We start from the raw sequence: 19,238 nt of genomic DNA on the forward strand, positions 1-19,238 counted from the left end.
AGTAAGTTAGTTATGTTATTGATTATTTAATATTAAAAGTAACTTAGTTACATTATTAATAACTTGATTTGAAAAGTAATTAAGATAGATTACAGGTTACTTTATTACAGTAGTTACATTCACAACCCCGTTTATTATAAAAATTATGTTTTCGACAATACTTAAGTATAAATAAATAAATCACTTTCAGAATTTTTTTTTATCAAAAATGAAATGAAGATAGCCTTTTTTGACACAACATAAAACATTGTTTTTATAAAAAATATATAATAATTGTCTTTCTTGTCTGCTCCTTTTTGCTGTGTTACATACCCAGCCAATGTCCATCTTGAAAATGCTAATCTCTCTCCTTCTGCCATTGTTGACTGCTTGCTATGTACAGTTGTACACAGGAGTTGTATAGGGTATTTTATTATTTATTAACTATTTGTTGTATTACATATACGGTACATGAGTCAATGATATACCATGACTGAAGATGGTGATGCCTCATGTTGGTTACCCGACAACCCAGCGATGATTGTCTGCAATTGCCATCTGCCAAGAAAGGCATTTCTCAGTAAAGTTGACATGCCACCTATGTGACTCACTCTCATCACAGTGCAGTTACGTGCAGTGACACGCTTTAATCTGATAGTTTGTTGCCAACAAAAGTGGTCACATTAGAGTTACACGTTACCAGCATCACTGATGGAGACCATCCCAACAAAAATTATCAAAATGACACAGGCTCCACTATATCCTCTGCTTGGTTCAGAAAGCACTGTGCCTGTCACTGACTAACCATGACAGCTGGTTGACAGTAAAATGCGGGGATACGAAGACAACAATATATTTTGCAGGGACACATTCTTAATTTAATGTCTTTCATTGATGTTGATGTGAATACTTAATAGCACTGTAAGGTTGGCAATTTAGTTCCATGAGATAAATAAAAAGTTAATTACCCAGTGATGGTAGCAGTAGTGAAATTTTAGCCTGTTTAACCATATGGAATTACAAATTTGCATATCTTCTATTCTAGTGTCAATTTAAAGATACATAAAATATATGTAGACGTATCCTTTTTTTTCTTCTTTTTTTTTTTACAAAAAACAATCAATCATTCAATGATTATTTTATAAATTATGTTTAAACTAACATGAAATATGGAGAAAGACCAATCTTTAAACTGCAATTACTGAAAGATAATGATATAATTACTGTAGATGACAGGAGAAGAAATTGGGAGCTTTTTCTTCTGTGTAATGACCCAAGTGATAAAAGCGGATTAAAGCAAGAGCAAAAGGGTCGAAGAGGATTAGTGAAAAGAAAACAAAGACTTTCTCTGCCACTGATATGCTAATAATGTTCTAATCTTTGCCCTAATTACAATGTGAGTTCACTGTTGATTATTGTTTGTGGGAACAACACATATATTTAGCCATACTTGGTTTGTAAATCTCATGCATGCATACTGAGAGAACAGAAAGAAAACTAAACATTTTTCAACAACAGGTAATTGAATAACTATTACAACATAAGAAAATATGAGATCACAGTCACTCAAACAGGCTTTCAGTTTCAACATCGGATATAATGTGGAAATACCAACATTTCAGCTGTGTTATGTTTTCAATATACCACAATGAAAGTTGCAGCGCAAAATGTAGGAAAATTATGTGTCAGTGCCATGGACACAACACATTCTACGGTCACCATATCTGATATCTATGTACAGTATTGTGCTGGTGGAGCCTGTCCCAGTTGACTTTGTGTGAAAGGCGGACTACACGCTGGACTGGTCGGCAGTCAGTCGTAGGGCACTGATAGACGCAGGCAACCATTCACACAGTCGTTGAATGTGCCACGACACCGTCATATGAGCCCACTTTGACAGATTTCTTATAAATATAAGTGTGCAAGAGCCTAATGCCCACTCCCACAGCCATAAATAAAGGGTGACAAAACTCTAATTGGCTTATTTCCATATAAATCGCCGTTGCTGTTCATTCATTCTTTAGACATGGGAATGGAGGACAGCAAATGAAACCAGTCAATTTATCCACCTGTGAAATTGAAACAATGGTTGGAGAGTTGATAGGAGGAGAGCAATTGTGTTTGGAAGTCTCAGCAGACTGTCTAAAGCAAATGAATGAGAAATGACAAAAATTGACTGAAGCCATCAATTTAGAAGTTCTGAGAGACATACTGCAAAAACTGTTGAAATAAAAGAGGGGGAAAATATTCTTCCCTGTGAATATACGTGCTTTATCTTATTGCCCACGCTAAAGAGACACATTTTATTTCACATGAGACTGAGGGTAGCAAGAAAGCAGACAGCTGAAGAAAATTGTACTCTGTGGAGTATGATACTGCAGCATCCAGATCTAAAGCTATGGGTGAGCTAAATTAGCATTTCTTTTTATTTTTGTATTTTCTTACATACTCTCAAATGTGGCAATGATGTTACAATGATGAAACTTCTCAGCCAGGGAGTGATCACCAACCATCTAAGTTACCCACACTTTATCGGCACACTTGTAACCTGAGGTTTACCACTACTGGAATTTGTACCTCATAGTAGCAGGTTCTGTACTGCCTGGACAAAGCCGTACTCAAAATTCTCAAACTGTTTTTTTTTTAGAGAGAAAAACACATCCAGTTGTGGAAATACAACTTAACAATGCATACGTTATGAAACACACACATCTCATTATGCATCAGTTAAAGGAGTTCATCCCTAATGGTCGAAATGAGGTAGGTCTGCTCGTAGAGAGATAATAAGGTCATAAACAAATGTGACAGGAATTTAACAAAAAAGTAGAGCTGTCAAACAATTCATTTTGTTTGATTCAGATTAATCATGTTTAATCAAAATTCTAAGATGTGATTAATCATTTAATTAAAAAGCCCTTTTTATCAACATTTTTTACCCACCAAATTTAAAGAGCAGCTGTTATGTGTTGATTCATTCTTAATTTAATGTTATGAGGACGTCTTCAACATTCTTTGATCCACTGCACACTCTCGTCCTCCTCTTTTTCTAATCAGTTTATTACTCACAATTTAAAATGAAAAAAAGACCCCATTAACCCTAACCCTGAACAAATATTCTGAATGTCATACGCAAACATTTATTAAATGCTTTACTTTAAGACATGTAGTTATATTTATTGCGCAAACACAACCTGTACTTACTACCTTTAACATAACCATCTACTGTCAAATAAAATACATGATTAATGTGATAATTTTTGGCAATTATTAAGTTAACGCTTTAACTACACAACAAAAAGTAAACAGTGTCACATTTTAAGCGTATCACAGAATAATAGAGGTGGGGGACTTGGCACTTTTATGGCTGAAACTTATGAAAGATTTGTCTTGACTCAAAGACTTGACTTAACACAGACTTGAAATTCAAGACCTGACAACCCTTGCCTATTTTACAGTTGAAAATCTCTCTTTTCAGCATAGTGTGGCATTTGTTTTTGAGAGAAAGGCACAGTAAAAAGTACATAACTGTTGAAAAAGTGCCTATTTGCATTTTTCTGAAGTGTCGCAGACAATAAACGTTGTTTTTTTCCTCTTTTTTCCCCCCAGTTTTCTTGGAGTTTGAGCTGGAGTTTTAGCTGTGCGCGTTCAAAACTTTGTTGACATTTTATGATGTAGACAATTTCACATACGAAGTATACTTAGGTTGGATTTATCTCATATTTAAGACATTTTAATATATTGCAATGGTGGGATTTTATTCCATTTTAGAAAAGGGATAACATGATGTTCACTTGTTGAAACAATGTGTCGTTTGGAGGCGTAATGGAACACGAAAGACAACTATCACGTGCCATCCTGATTCAAAGACAGATTTAGGAACGCGATTCGAATCACAAGTTCCGCCTGGGTTCCGGTACGTACCGGTTTCGATTTTGCCATCACTACTAAATGTCCTCATCTCTGCAATGCACTCACCCTGTAATTGGCCAGAGAACGATGAAGGATGCAAATATTCACTCACGGCAAACTGTTAGAGTGATGGGGTAAGACAAAAATGGATGCATGTTGCTTTTCACCCAGCCATTACTACTTGCAGTCACTTTCTTGTCATCATGAGTGTGACAATAATTAGGAGGGAATGGACACATACAGACAATGATTAGACAGAATAGAAACATAAACGAGTGGCAAGGGGTAATTAAGAGTCTGCACAACCTCAAATTACTAATGTCAAGGAAAGACATGAAGAATACACAAATTATCTTTCTACACATTTCAAATGTGTATTTTTCCACGCCTTGACATGAATAAAAATCATTTATGTTTACATGGACAGATATAATTAATAAATGTACTTTTTAATTACAACAGTATTTAAATTTTAGTGTTTACAAATTACGGAACATAGCTCTTAGCATGTCACAGCAAAATAGGCAATGTTTCTCTCATTAGATCCTTTAGCACCATACACTGAGTGAACAGATAGTACCTGTGAAGTTACATGTAAAAGACGACTAATGAACATTTGTGGTCTGTCTGGAATCCCCCAAATGCCTGATGCATCTGCGATAGACCTGTGTGGTCGATAGTGCAGTGATTTTTACAGCAGTGTGTGGGCTGTAGTCAATACAAACTGCTCTTAGGGAAGATTTATTTACAGACAGATTTGTACTGCAATACTGTCAGGTTTAAAGTATTTCAACATACAGACTGGGGACACTAGATTGGAAAGGTTTGGGAGGGAAGTAAGGACAATGTCACCTATCGATGCCAAAAGGAACTTGCTGGTTGCCCATTTTAAGATTTACAAAGGGCAATTGTGTTTTGTGAATTGCATTATTTGTGATTGAAGTGTAAAGATTCATGCTAAGATTTTGCATTATAATTAGATGACAATTTGAAAAGGATCAAAGACGGTGTCTGAGTTGACAGCCTGTATGTCTAGTGTAGTTTACTGTGTTTGGTACTGCACCCCGGCCGGCACATCTGGGACTTTGTCGACAAAAAGTAGACTAGATTTGAGACTCGCAAAAAAACAGCCGATGTTGTAATGTGATTTTGCACGATTTGATCGACCTTCAAGCAGACAGATTCATCACCCCACGGACGTGAGTGGTGGATGTCATCAATCCCTGCAAATCCTTGGAGAAATCAATTCATTGAATGCATTATTAACTATCATCATAAAAAGGTTTTAATAGCACCACCTGAGTGTGTTGGAACTATGTGTGTGTGTGTGTGTGTGTGTGTGTGTGTGTGTGTGTGTGTGTGTGTGTGTGTGTGTGTGTGTGTGTGTGTGTGGGGGGGGGTGTGTGTGGGGGGGTGTGTGTGTGTGTGTGTGCGCTGCCCACATCACATGTGGCCGACCACATCATCTGAAAGGAAAGATCGTGCAGTGTATCTGTATGAACATACTTTGCGCGTGCCAAACTCGTGCATGGACCCCAGTGAGTCAATTACTGTTTCCTCAATGCCAAGCATGGTGTGCGCTTCAATCGCTCTGATTTTAAAGGGAATGAGGGGAGCCACTTGGATTGGCCGGAAGTCAGCTGTGTTCCATCCCACAGCGGTGCAAACGCACTCTACTAAAGAGAGGGAATAAAACTTTGCACCTCCTGTTTGTGAGTGCCAATGTCAAGGGAGTTATAGTGTATTTTCATTGGAGAAGATCATTTTGTTTGGTTGTTTTTGATTGTATCCTAATTTTTTAAAGTCTATTTTTGTGATTTGTTTTATATTCATTTTTGTGTACATCACATTTGACAGTTTCTTAAATGCTGTACATATTTATTTGTATTTACTTTTATTTTACTTATTAATTTTGCTTTGTTTTACCCTGCTGTCTGCAGTCAAGTCGGCATTGCAAAAGAGAAACAGCTCTCAATTGCCTGACGTGGATAAATAAAGGTTAAATAAATTGCAATATAAAATCTAGATAAGATGAATCCCACCAAATAGTTATACACGCCAATGCTCATTTTGCAAAGCTGAACTTGTGATTCCCATCAAATCTCATGTATACCATCTGCTGTGATCTTTGCTAATGGGTCTGTTTGGAGACGGCTGGCGCTCGAATGGTGGCTTCTGTTGCATAAAAATCTTATCACCTCAATGTCCATTTGGTATAAAAAACAAAACAAAAAAACCCTGCAATGTGTTTTGTAGAAAAAGTGAGAGAAAAGTAATGCACAAATTGAGTAATCTGTCCTGGACCTAAAAAAAAGTAGTGACCTTAGAGTGCAACAGTTCTGAACAAATACAAAATTGGAGAAGGTTATCTTTCAGGAGAAAACTATACTATTAAAATGTTTGACACAAGCTAACAAGTGTTGCAGTAGATGTTTGGGTTAATTTTCATCCCATCACCAAAGCCCATTCAAACATCTTCTGCTTATCGCAGGTCAGCTGTTAAAGATAGGAAGCCCAGACATCCTTCTCCGTAACCGCTTTGTCCAGCTCTTCCAGGGAATCCTGAAGCGTTGCCAAGCCAACCCGGATATATGGTCTCACCAGCATGTCCTGGGTCGTCCCCAGGGCCTCCTCCTCGTGCCCGGAGCACTAACCTCTAACCATAACGTTATACCCACATTGAACTCAAACCCCCTAGGCATTACTGACACCGAGGGGTAGAACAGCACATATCAATAGACATCTCAAGTCAAGAAGCAAAGGATTTCAAATTGAATATAGTTTATCCTCTGTTTCTGTCGTTCCTTGATTATTGTAGTATCTAAGGTTTGCAGTAATTAGACCACTATTTTCTCAAATGCATAAAAATTATTAATGAAGTAGGGGAAAAATGCCCCCCAAAAAGTCGTGATTTCAGACTTTTTTTTGGGTGTGTGTGTTTTTTTTAGCCGATTGTAGAATGCCCACTGGGAGCCAATTGGTATCGTTTATAATGATGTTGTTATTAACTGATAAACATTAGTTTCTTGTGGAAGTTGAAGAATTAAGAAAAACAAAACAAATGGGATGGACTAAGCAAGCAAAATGTAATTTGCAGCGATAATTTGAATGCTTCTGATGTGGACGATGAAATCTTGGGGTCAGAATTTGAATTGAAATGGCTTACCTTAAAAATAATGGCGCTTCAATTGCGATGGGCTCGGATGTTGGCTGCCACCTTCCATGAACTACACCGTCTATGTATGAAAGCTATAGACTTTTATCACTGACTATGATGTAAAAAAGGTGTAAAAAAAGCTTCAATGTCGCCAAATGTCCGAAAACCATGACCAATTATCACCAAAATGTATGTGCACATCTCTACTCGTGCCCACTTCGACCATTAAAAAACAATTGGTCCAATATTTTGGATTTTATGTAAGTAAAGCATTTACCTCATAGGCTCCCACTATTGAGAAAATATGTGTTTCTACATCTATGCCAACATCAACCTTATTGTTCACCCAGGATTACTTAACGTCTTAACTTGGCTCTCGACGTGGACAAAGTCTGCATCCAAGTGCACAGTGTCAGGATGACATTTTGCTCCTTGAAAAGGCAGGCTGGGCTTGTCATCATTAGCTTCCGTTGCCTCTGCTGCCAGCTTTTTGGCTCTCATGGACGTTTTTTCAGTGTAGCCAGGCAAGACTTGGCCACTGCCTTGGTAACAGCTGGGCTGGTGCATTGCCTATTCGGGCAATTTGCCTTGAGCTCCTGGATGGTGTTGTGGAAAGCCACGAGCCTTCCAGCTTTCCTGCATGGAGCTCATCCTCTTGTTGAGCTACGTGTCTCTGAAGCAGAAGCAGCACGTTCCCTCCTGGGTTACCCAGCCAGGGTTGACTGCTGCACTCAGAGCTTCATTTGCAATAGTGAGCTCCATGTTTTGCGAGGGGACTGAAACAATTCCAACTGTGTAATCACTCTCCTTTTCAGGTGACTGTTGAGATGCTGGCTCTCCAGAACTGGCTAGTATGGCTACTATCAACCTGTGGCTGCACAGAAAAGTTAGTCGTTTGCTGATACACTCCAAGTGCTCTTCGTCTACAATGATTGTTTTATTAGGATTTTCAATTGCATTGCACATCTGTTACTTGAGGCCATCATTTGATGTATCTTCTGTTTTGATGAACTTTTGGAAGGTCAACCAGTATTTGCTAAATATCTGCAATTAAGGTTTGTTTGGTTTTGTTCCCAAACAACTTGAATGACAAAACACCTGGCTCTATATTTTGCATACTGTTGCTTGCAACTGTATACGGCATCTGTGTATAAGCAGTAAAAGTGATAAATTGCCGTTGATTTGGGGAATAAAGTAAAAAAAACTTTAGTCAATGACTTAAGGCTCATAATGGTCCAGCCAATGGCTCACATCAAATGAGTTGTGAAGTTCTAAGTTAATAGGTGAATGAAAATGATCTATACTGAGCCAGGAGCTCTGTGAGACTTTAATTTACATGAGTACTATATTTTGTATTTGCCTCAGAGTGTGATGGATGATTCCCCAGACTCTGATGAAATGGAATGCATCAGTTAATTAGTTTTCCTGAGACAATGCCATGAACCCTCCTATGAGCTATCAGCACAAGATTCCATCTTGTTGTCACAAGGTGCAGATTTGTCTTATTCTTATTCAAGAGTAGCACTTGGAGATTTAAAAAAAAAAAAAATACTAGAAAATATTTTAATGATTTTACGCCTTATTACAGTGCATGTATTTACATTTTACAAGCCCCTTGTATCCAGTATTTTTCCACATCAGCATATGAGAGCTGTTGGCAAAGGCCAAGCTATTTGTGTTTTCTGTGAATACATTTTTACAAAAGTGTTTTATTGAAACAAAATGACCCAAACATAACCTCTGTTGACGGCAGAACAGAAAAACAGAGATGCAGAAACCCAGAAATCTACAGAGCAAGCAACTTTAACCATAGGCCCCAAGTTCATTCTCTTGAGACAGTAAAAGTGAAATTGCAAGTCTGTTCAAGTATATATGTCTTTCTTTGAGTTTTGTTGCTACACAGTTGACAACATTTTCCATCTCAGTATTGATTCACTAAGCCGATGGGCTACAAGGAATGTTGCTTGAACAGAAACCATAGGCCCCAAGTTAATTCTCTTGAGACACTAGAAGTGAAGTCAAACCACTGGTCTCAAACATTCTTTTAATTGTATAGAGAATGATAGAGATTCAAATAAATAAACATTCAAGTGGATGCTTGTATATCTTTGGAGAAACTGTGCTTAATTCAAAAAATAACTTGACAATGTGACCCAAACCTAACCTCTGTTGACGGTAGAACAGGATTATCAAGAAAAAAAAAAATAGAGATGCAGACATCTACAGCGCAAGCAACTTTATCCATATGCCCCAAGTTCATTCTCTTGAGACAGTAGAAGTCCAATTGTAAGTCTGTTCAATGATACATGTCTTTCTTTGGGTTTTGTTGCTACACAGTTGACAACATTTTCCATCTCAGTATTGATTCACTAAGCCGATGGGTTACAAATACGAATGTTGCTTGAAGAGAAAGGTTCAAAGACCCTGTAAAGTCAATTTAAATTCAATGATTGGCTTCGAAACACATTACATGCATGTTTGAAGATTATTGCTGACAACTGGAGGACATGGCTAAAACAGTGCATGAGTCACACCTCCACCACTATGCAACAACAGAGGACCTTTGTTCAGATCCAGCTTTCCGGCCTAACTGTGAGGTACTAATTTACAAGATAATTACTCTGCCCATTTCTCCCACTACAGTTTCCAAGATAACTTGCACCCCAAAATACGCTTACATCTTCACTGGATGTCATAATTTACAGAACAGCTTGATGTCGTTATTTGAATCGCAAGTTGTTGTTGTTGTTTTTTTGTGTTTTCTAAACAGTATTTCATATTGACTACAACGTGTCATGTTGGAACACAAAGCAATTTGGGAATACGACTATCAGGAAGCATGCGCTCAAGTGATTGTCGTGTCGTGTCGTGTGAGCCACAGGCCAAATGGCATGCTGCCGTGTTGAATAAACGTTGATTTTTCTTGAAGCGTCTCCTTTATTATTATTATATTATATTATATATATTATTTTTGAAGCTATGGCTACTTTTCAGGAACTGATTAATATGAAGGACTACCATTTTGATACTTCTGAAATAACACATTTGTTCGAATTTGCTTTATTTGTCATTATTACGTTGTTAATTATATGAAGACACTAATTATATTCATGATTACTCACAATAATTAAAAAGAAACAAATATCAAATTGAAACACTTTTTTCTATATATGTCTCATGCTCTCATTTTCAAATTATCACTGCTAAATGATTCCAAGGAAATCACATTGACCCATCATTGGTGAGCTGTTTTTTAGAAAGCCCTGTGGGCTGCCCATTTGGTTCTTGGTAGTGATGGCAAAATGAAGCTTCATGAAGCACTTGTGATATTTTTTGACTCCTCTAGATGGCACTCTTGGTTGAAAGATGCAGTGGAAATGTAATCAATTTCCTTTGCACTAGCCTTCATATTTAAACCAAGAGCACCATCTAGGGGAGTCAAAAAATATCACAAGTGCTTCATGAAGCTTCATTTTGCCATTACTAGTTCTTGGTGTCTACCAGGTGCCTGGGGCACAATGTTGGTGACCCCTCACTGAATGGTTTGGGTCTTGAGTACATTAAGGAAAAGGACTCTGTGGTCTACAGGCTCAGGTCAATTAGTGGAGCCCAGGTTTCAAAGCAAACATGGTGAAACAGCTTTTAGCTGTTATGCAGCACACAAATGTAATAGGTTGCCGTCAGAAGTATAGTCACATTTCATAAATGTGTTAAGTCCAGGTTAAAATTAATAATAATGACTGTACACACATGATATGCATAACATTTATTATTATTATTTATTGCACAGTGTCTAACAGTATTTGAACAATGGATGGCCCTATAGTGGGGACTCAAATGTCTCCATTTTCAGTCACATGGTGTCACCAGCAGAGGCGTGTGGTCAATAGTTTGGGCGCAGCTCCAAATTATGATTTCTTATTTTTATTAAAAATGACTCACTTTGACAGTAATCTCGATTTGTAAATTAAGATCATAATGGTGTGCCTAATTAGTGTATAATCACCTGCAAATTGCATCACCCTTAATGCCATATACTGTAGTGTAGCTCATTACTGGGGATTTATTTCAGCTGTGCATTTCCATGCCACGTCAAGCTGTGTGTCCTGAAGTCATTCACTTCATTGATTAGATTGACTTGGTAATCCTAAAGATTTCCTGTCTGTCAGTGAGTGGTCCAAGAAGAGATTTAGTTGAGAAAAGCTTCCACAAAACATAGTACAAAACTGCCTGTATGTAGTATACACACTTGTCATGTGTAGACAGATGTAGACGAGTAAATAAATGTGTTATTTACGCTATAAAAGTGTACCATTTACTCCACTGAAAATTGAAGTACTTTATTGAGTTTTATTTTATTGAAATAACAAACCATCTGCCAAATGATAATACAATACTATGATGGATTGAATTTGACCTTACAACAAATATGGCCATTACATTTAATACAATTGGCAAATGTAGTTGTACTTGTTAAATATTGAAGAACTTCAGACTGTGGGTGTGTTTGCATCCGTGTGATTTAAGAAGCTATGACAGCTGCACATGTAAAACATGGTGAATCTCAGTGAATCCTGTGATCACAGTTTGCAGAGGAACACAGACGCATAGCACTGCAGCAGCTGACATCACCGTCGGTGATCACCCACGCACATAAAGCATGGCAATCGTTATAGAATTACGATTTGCGCAAATGTGTCAATTGAAAAAAAAGAGATGTGTTCATGTGGTTGTTCAGACAAATCTACAAGAGTATGTGATTCTCTGTAATTTTCATGCTGGATAAAGACGCTTCAATCATTCCTCTTAGGCTACATTTACTTCCCATCCTTTGTCATTATTGAACATACAAAAAAATAAAAACTCATACTAAGCAGATCAACAAAAGATGGGTTGAAAAAAAGAGACTGCAGTAGATTCCATCCTTCAATACAATTGCACATGTTCAATAGGAGTAGTAAACCCTAAAGGTCCATGTAAAGTAATCAGTACATTCACGCTATCATTACAAACAGCTTCGTCATCATCCCTTTTCTTTCTTGACCTGATTTGTATATATTGTATATATGTTTTTATCACTTTTTTTTAAAGATCTTTTTAAACACAGTAATATAGTTACATGATTTCATTTCAATATTAGTCATTCCGCAAGTTAACTCCTATAACAGAGGCACATCTCTGCTTTATATTTGTTCGTCTTAGATTTTTTTTTTTTATATACTATATATTTCAGGCCACCATGAACAAAACGGGATGTTCATGAGACAGCACAGTGAGACGGAATGTCAAATATGACATTACATGATTGCCATGCATGCCTGCCGAGATTTTAAGTGTCAAAAATTTGACAAGGCAAACACCATTGCAGATGATAAATCTAGATGGCCATAGTTAAATGTGGTAAGTGCAACAACTACTGATGGTACAATATAAGGAGTATCAAAAGTTGGAGGAAGTCCGTAGCAGGACAAAAGTGTTTGTATTTCCCGGCATCTCACACTCCTTTTAAGATGAGAGAACGCGTTGGTTCATATTTTATGGCAATGCAAATATTGTGCTTTTGTGTTGTTGTTGTATGTTTTGGTACAGGGGATTAGTGAATACATTGTTGACAGATAAGCAATATTACCAGGGAGCTTCATTCAAGTCTGACAAGGCCACAAAATAAAGGATGGCCTTTTTATTTTCAGGTATCCTACGGGATTCCCGTGGGATGAGTGTAAGACGCCTATCAGATTTAAATAAACATTTGACAAACTTGGACTAGCATCAGAAGAACCCAGATTCTTATGGAGCCATATGTTTGAGCAACAATAATGACACAACACAAATTAACAGTTGCATAGCAACGCATGTATTGTTACAACATGTAAATAAACAAATGGTAAGAAAAATAATAAATTGAAAGAAAATTGTGCACACCAAATAAAATAGCTTAGTCCTTTTAAATTCAAACCCTTTCTAAATCTTTAAAATTCACTTGTCCTGTGTGACTGTCTGTCACGCCCAAGAGTAAATCCAAAATATGTATGAAATGTTTGTCCTACCACGACCAACCGTCCAGCAGGGAATATGAAGTTGTGTTTTTGTGTGTGTTCTTTCTCCTCGAAGGTTCTTGGCTTAGCTCGCCATCCAGATGTAATCAAGAATCGTGGACTGGTCCTTAGATTCGTCCGTACCAAAAAAACCTGACCGTTGCAGTATGCATTGAAGGCTGGGCGCCGTCCAACGCTCTCATCATGTACAAAAAAGAAAAATGGCGGTCGGTGGTGGATGGGTTGCAGCAATGGCGGGATGGGGAATGGACGGTACAGGATTTCATTTTTTTACAGGATTTCATTTTTTTACAGGATTTCATTTTTTACTATAATCCAGGACTGGTACGGGTCGAGATTTTTTTTCTTTGGGAATAGGAGGGAACAGGAGTGAAAATCCACTCCTGTGTCTCCCTTACCACAAACCACATTCCAGAGCTGCCTGGCATAGAAAGCCTTGACAGAATGTGAGAGATGCTACGGAACGTACTAACTTCATGGTAGCCTCTGGGAGGGACTCAGCAGTCCCTGCCCCACACATTCCATCACAGATACCATGACAGACTGCAAGAACATTTAGTAAGATTTGAAAAAATGCCATTATATCCTAGGTTGCTTACTACGAGCTATCATGGTTGCCGACTTGCCGATAACATTGTAGAAGTAGCTTTAGTGTGAACACAACTTGAGTGCATTAGGATTAGACGATTAGAATATTGTATTACCAAACTGAATTAATTTTTGTTAGTGCTGGGAATTGATTAAAAATATGTAATTAAGAGGCATTGTAAATGTTTATCAAGTCAAATTGATTTTGGATATTTTTTAAACTAGTTAATAGACTTTTTGTGTACTCTGGTAGACTCACTCATTAAAAAAAACATCCTTCTTAGGTTATCTAAAAACTCTAAATTGCCCATAGATGTGAATGGTTGATTCCATTACAGGTTCCAGAACCACCTGGCCCAGCTCTCCGCTGGCTTTGTTTGTCCTGGCCTAGCCTCTGTTGCTTTTCCATTACAACAGGCACTAATCAGTTGAGGCGCGATTGGGGTCAGGTTCAATTGAACTGTGTGAGCCTCACTGTAGCTGCCAATCATTGTTAAATTGTTCATCAAAATTAGTGTCAAGCAGAAGTAGATGATTTATCAACCACAAAAGCCAATAATAAATCAATCTTCCAATGTCATATTCATCAACATCCACTGCCATGACATTGCAACGTTGATTCAATGTTTATCATTGAAAAATTGAGTAATATAATTCCGATGCAACAGTACACTTAAGCGAGAACAATGTTTGGCCAATCCACCCACATCATTTTGACACTGGCCTAAAGAAATTCTGGAATTACTTTAAACTTCTATATCTTATTTTTCAACCACCCAATTCTTATTTCTCAAATTACCGGATACTATAGTGACGTCTATGTACAATCATTCCAATGAACGAAAAATAATAAAATAAGTCATGGCCATTATAAACGTCTGACCACAAATGTGCATCCAGCAGACAAGAAGCTAATGAACCACTCCTACAAATGAAAAAAATTATGAGTAACCTGTGGGGGAGAAAAGGGGGAATGTGTTAACGACAAAATGGGTACATGTCAAGGTAGTGTGCAATGTTCATTGCCATGGCTGTAAACCTACCTGTTTGCTACTACTATCTATTTACTTTGCTTTTAAATGTTTCTAACAATGTTGTTTGTATTTGCATTTAAATGTTGGACTTTTAATTATGTGAAGAATAATTAGCTTCTTTTATGTATGGAATGTGCTACATAAATAACCCTGCCTTGCCTTTTGCAACATGTTTTTAAGTCATCCATGTAATTGTCAACTAAAACTCTGTAATAATTATGATTATAATCATCATTGGTCAATTTTCAAGTTTGAAATAAACAGACACTTTCCAAGCGAGTGATTGCCATACTGAAGCTCATTAACTTGTTCTTGTAAAGACCGGCAACATGTGTTACAAGTGAGAATCGCTCTACATCAGCAAACAATTTAGCTCTGCTGTTTGGTAATTAGCTACATGAATTAGCTAAATCAGACTACTGAAGCATAAAATGTGCATCCCACGTATAGTACAGATGCAACATTGCTGAGTGAGCGAAAGAAGGGTCAAGAATACTGTCACTAGTTTATCAAATGAGGATGGACGATGAGGTAACAATCTTCAAGCTAATGGGTTCGGAAGATGCCATGAATCCCAAAGCTGACAATCTTCATTAAGCACATGCATCCCAAAGTAAGATAAACTAATTTGTATATGAAGGTGGTGAGGTGAAGAAAATGATGTGAAGTATAATATTATCCACTCATCATAATTATGTTTCGATTTGATTAGGGTTTGACATTTCCATTTGTCATTGAAAATCTTTTGGGTATTAAGAAACAAATGTTTAGTCTAATCTTATGATTTAAATACATGTTTTGGGAGCAAAAAATCTGTTAACACACTGTAATTCTATTAATCTAAATCAAACCTAATTACCTTTTAATGCAAATGTTTAAACTGCACCACAACACTGCATGTTAGAATGCATGGAATGAAGGAATGGATGGAATGAGATAGAATGTGGAATTATGTCAGTCAAATAGAATAAATAAATAAATAAATAGGAATCACCGCCCAAAAGTTGCTTTCACTCCTCTTTCAAGGATTATTTCATTTTACATCTAATTTATTTCATTAAGTAAAAGAGCAGGTTGATAAGGGACGATTAGTGTTTTTTTTCTTTTGTGAAAAAAACTTAAGCGATAAGATCATCTTTTTAGTAGTGCCCAGGTGTCATAATAAACAGTCTGTGACAATCTGTTGTCGTTGAGTGGGGCTCAAAAATGGACACTTTACATTCACAAGCAGCAAAGCCTACGCAATAAATTCTCATTTAATTCAAGATCACAATCAAGTGGAAAAGCGCTATATAAATGAAGTAGCCTACCATTTATTCATTGCCTTACAAATTAAAGCTATGAATAAAACGTGCAATTAATCGAAATTAATTACAATTTCAATTATTAAACTTGACAATTACAAAATTGGCATAATTGTAAACAAAAATAAAAGATTATTAACTCATTTTGAATTGTCTAAATTTATATATTTGCACTTACATAATTATAGTGTTTCCAATAATTGTATTTGTCTTAATATTTTTCAATATTTAAAAATGTTCTTGTTTTATATATATATATATATATATATATATATATATATATATATATATATATATATATATATATATATATATATATATATATAACAACCATCCACACTTTAATTGCACCTGAATGAAGATACATGTGTTTCTAATGCTGGATATGATGGTCAGTTGGTATGCATGTATATTGTTTATCATAATGGCCATGGATACCTTTGCAGTGTATAGTCGGAGGTGGGATTTGAATCCCGACCTCCTGGTTATTGGACAATACACTTTAACAACTGCGCCACCGAGCAGACCTGGGAATGATGATCAGTTGTATGTAAGGGAGTGGGCGTGGCAAGATGAATTTAGAAAAAGTTGAATGACTCGCCCATTGAAAATGAATACGAAAAATGTTATAGTAAATATTAAATACTGCGAAAACTGTACTTAAGTGGAATGAGAGAGAAAAGGGTCCCGTTGGCGTGAATTTTTGGAGTAAATTGAAATTGGAACGGGGAAAATCGGATGGTGTAAGCGAGAGTTGACAGAGGATGAAAAAAATGAGGAAAATAATAAATAATCTGATTAACATGCTTTCAGCATTCACACAATTAATGTTGAATTAGCATGCATGCATATTGGTGAAAATATTAATTATACTGTATAAGTTAAGTTGGTTGCGATTGCATTCCCTCGTGGCCCGACCGGTCATACATTGTAAAACCCGTCACAACACAGCAACCACGAAAACGAAAAAAGTTGGATCTTGAAGAAACTAGTATAAACATATTGCTTTTGTGTCCAAGTGGAATAACAAGTTTATTGATTGACTACCATTTGATAATTATTTAATCAAGCATGCTATAAATCACTCGGTATGATTAAATTCGTTATCCTAGGCTTTCTGCAACAAACATTCATTTGCTGCAAATTGGCTCAAATGCATCACTTTTGGGTCCCAGTGTTTGTTGTGGGCTTTCTTTGTGCAAAATCACTTAATCACTTGAGAATCCTAATCTCACTTTATTTGGCCAACACAAAGTGGAACAATTGCTCATGAAAGCTGATGATAGATTAAAACGCAATCACTCTGTATTGTGCTGAGATCTGCCTTTGATAGGTTCTCAGACACAAGATGTTTTACCAATACATTAATTTGTTATTCAGAGTCTAACAAAATGGAAATCATTAGTTCAGATAATTTGTGCAGTTTTCAAATTACATCACTGGATAACAGCTGTGGCAGTAAGTGCACTGTTTGTGTTTGAGATGTACGCACAATATGTCAAGGTCAACTCAAGATATCAAGAATAATATTCATTTGGCATATATTCATATTTCTAAGAAATTATTGACCAACAAAAAAAAAGAATTACATGCTGTATATGCCGTACCACTCCATAAATGACACCCTGTTCGTAAAAAAATATCAATAAATAACCCTACTATGATGTACAATATGTTATTTGTTTGTGTACTTTGGACCATCCATAGTCTGAATTGATCCGATGTACTGGCTAAAAACAACAACACACATGCACACAAGAGGTCATTTATAACTGAAACTCCAGCTTCAAACCATTGCATTATAAAACCCATACAAACAGTGCAGGCATTTTTAAAGTAACATTTTGATGATTTAATTGACAATTTACTCACCCATTGGTATTGACTACATGCAACAAACACGCCGATGAGTGTGCAGAGGGAGGGAGAATAGAAGGTGTCTCACATCAGTCTGAACAAGATGCCAATAGATAATAATACAGGGTGGGCCATATGTTTCCATACAAAGAAAACTATATACAATAATAGGTACAGATGTAATAGGTTTAAAAATTGAAAAAAAGGGGTTACAAACCCAATGTATGGAAACATGTGGCTCAACCTGTAAGTGGGGAAAAGGGTCTCCATTATTTGCTTCTAATCTTTGAGATAGAGAGAGAGAGAGAGAGAGAGAGAGAGAGAGAGAGAGAGAGAGAGAGAGAGAGAATACACTCTAAATGGGCTCACCACTGGGGTCGGGTGTATAGTGGGCTGCAGCATGAAACACATAAATGTGAGAGCAGAGCGTTTTTATTTATTTATTGATATTTAATTCTACTTATATATTTATTTTTGTATTTATTTCGACTATGTTCATTTAAATGTTTATTTTTGGAATCTCGTTTTTTATTTATTTTTTTACATTTCTATTTCTATTTATTTTGGGGGATTTAATTTTTTTATTCTATTTTTTATATCCGTTTTTATTTTCACTTTTAGTCATTTATTTATTTATTTCGTCATTTATTTTAAAATTTGGCAGTTTTGGTCCTCCATAAGTGCAGCCCGTCCCCTCAGTTCCAGCTTGGCTCAGCAAGATCCTGCTGCTGAGGTGCTCGGTTGCCCCTTGGGGAATTTAACTACCCCAGAAATTGTTGTTCGTGGAAAAACGTGCAAACTGAATTTTACTAAGGTAAATTAAAAAGTTCTCCAAAAGTTCTGGCAGTGGAAAAGCCCCGAGTGGACCATGTTTCGCACCTCCATTGTTGAGGCTGCCGATCAGAGCTGTGGCCGTAAGGTGGTCGGTACCTGTCGTGGCGACAATCCTCGAAAACGCTGGTGGACATCAGCGGTAAAGGGTGCAGTCAAGCTGAAGAAGGAGTCCTATCGGGCCTTTTTGGCCTGTGGGACTCCGGAGGCACTTGGCTCTCGATTTACTGGTTGATCTACGTTCCTACTCTTACCTATGGTCACGAGCCGTGGGTCATGACCGAAAGAACAAGATCCCGGATACAAGCGGCCGAAATTAGTTTCCTCCGCAGGGTGTCCGGGCTCTCCCTTAGAGAAAGGAACCAGTTGAGGTGGCTCGGGCATCTGGTTCGGATGCATCCTGGACGCCTCCCTGGAGAGGTGTTCCAGGAATGTCCCACCGGCTGAAGGACCCGGGGACGACCCAGGACACGCTGGAGAGACTATGTCTCCCGGCTGGCCTGGGAACGCCTTGGGATCTCGC

This window comes from Leptonotus elevatus, chromosome 4, assembly GCF_054856555.1.
Source record: "Leptonotus elevatus isolate MCC_2025b chromosome 4, RoL_Lele_1.0, whole genome shotgun sequence".
In the NCBI taxonomy this organism is placed as follows: Eukaryota; Metazoa; Chordata; class Actinopteri; order Syngnathiformes; family Syngnathidae; genus Leptonotus; species Leptonotus elevatus.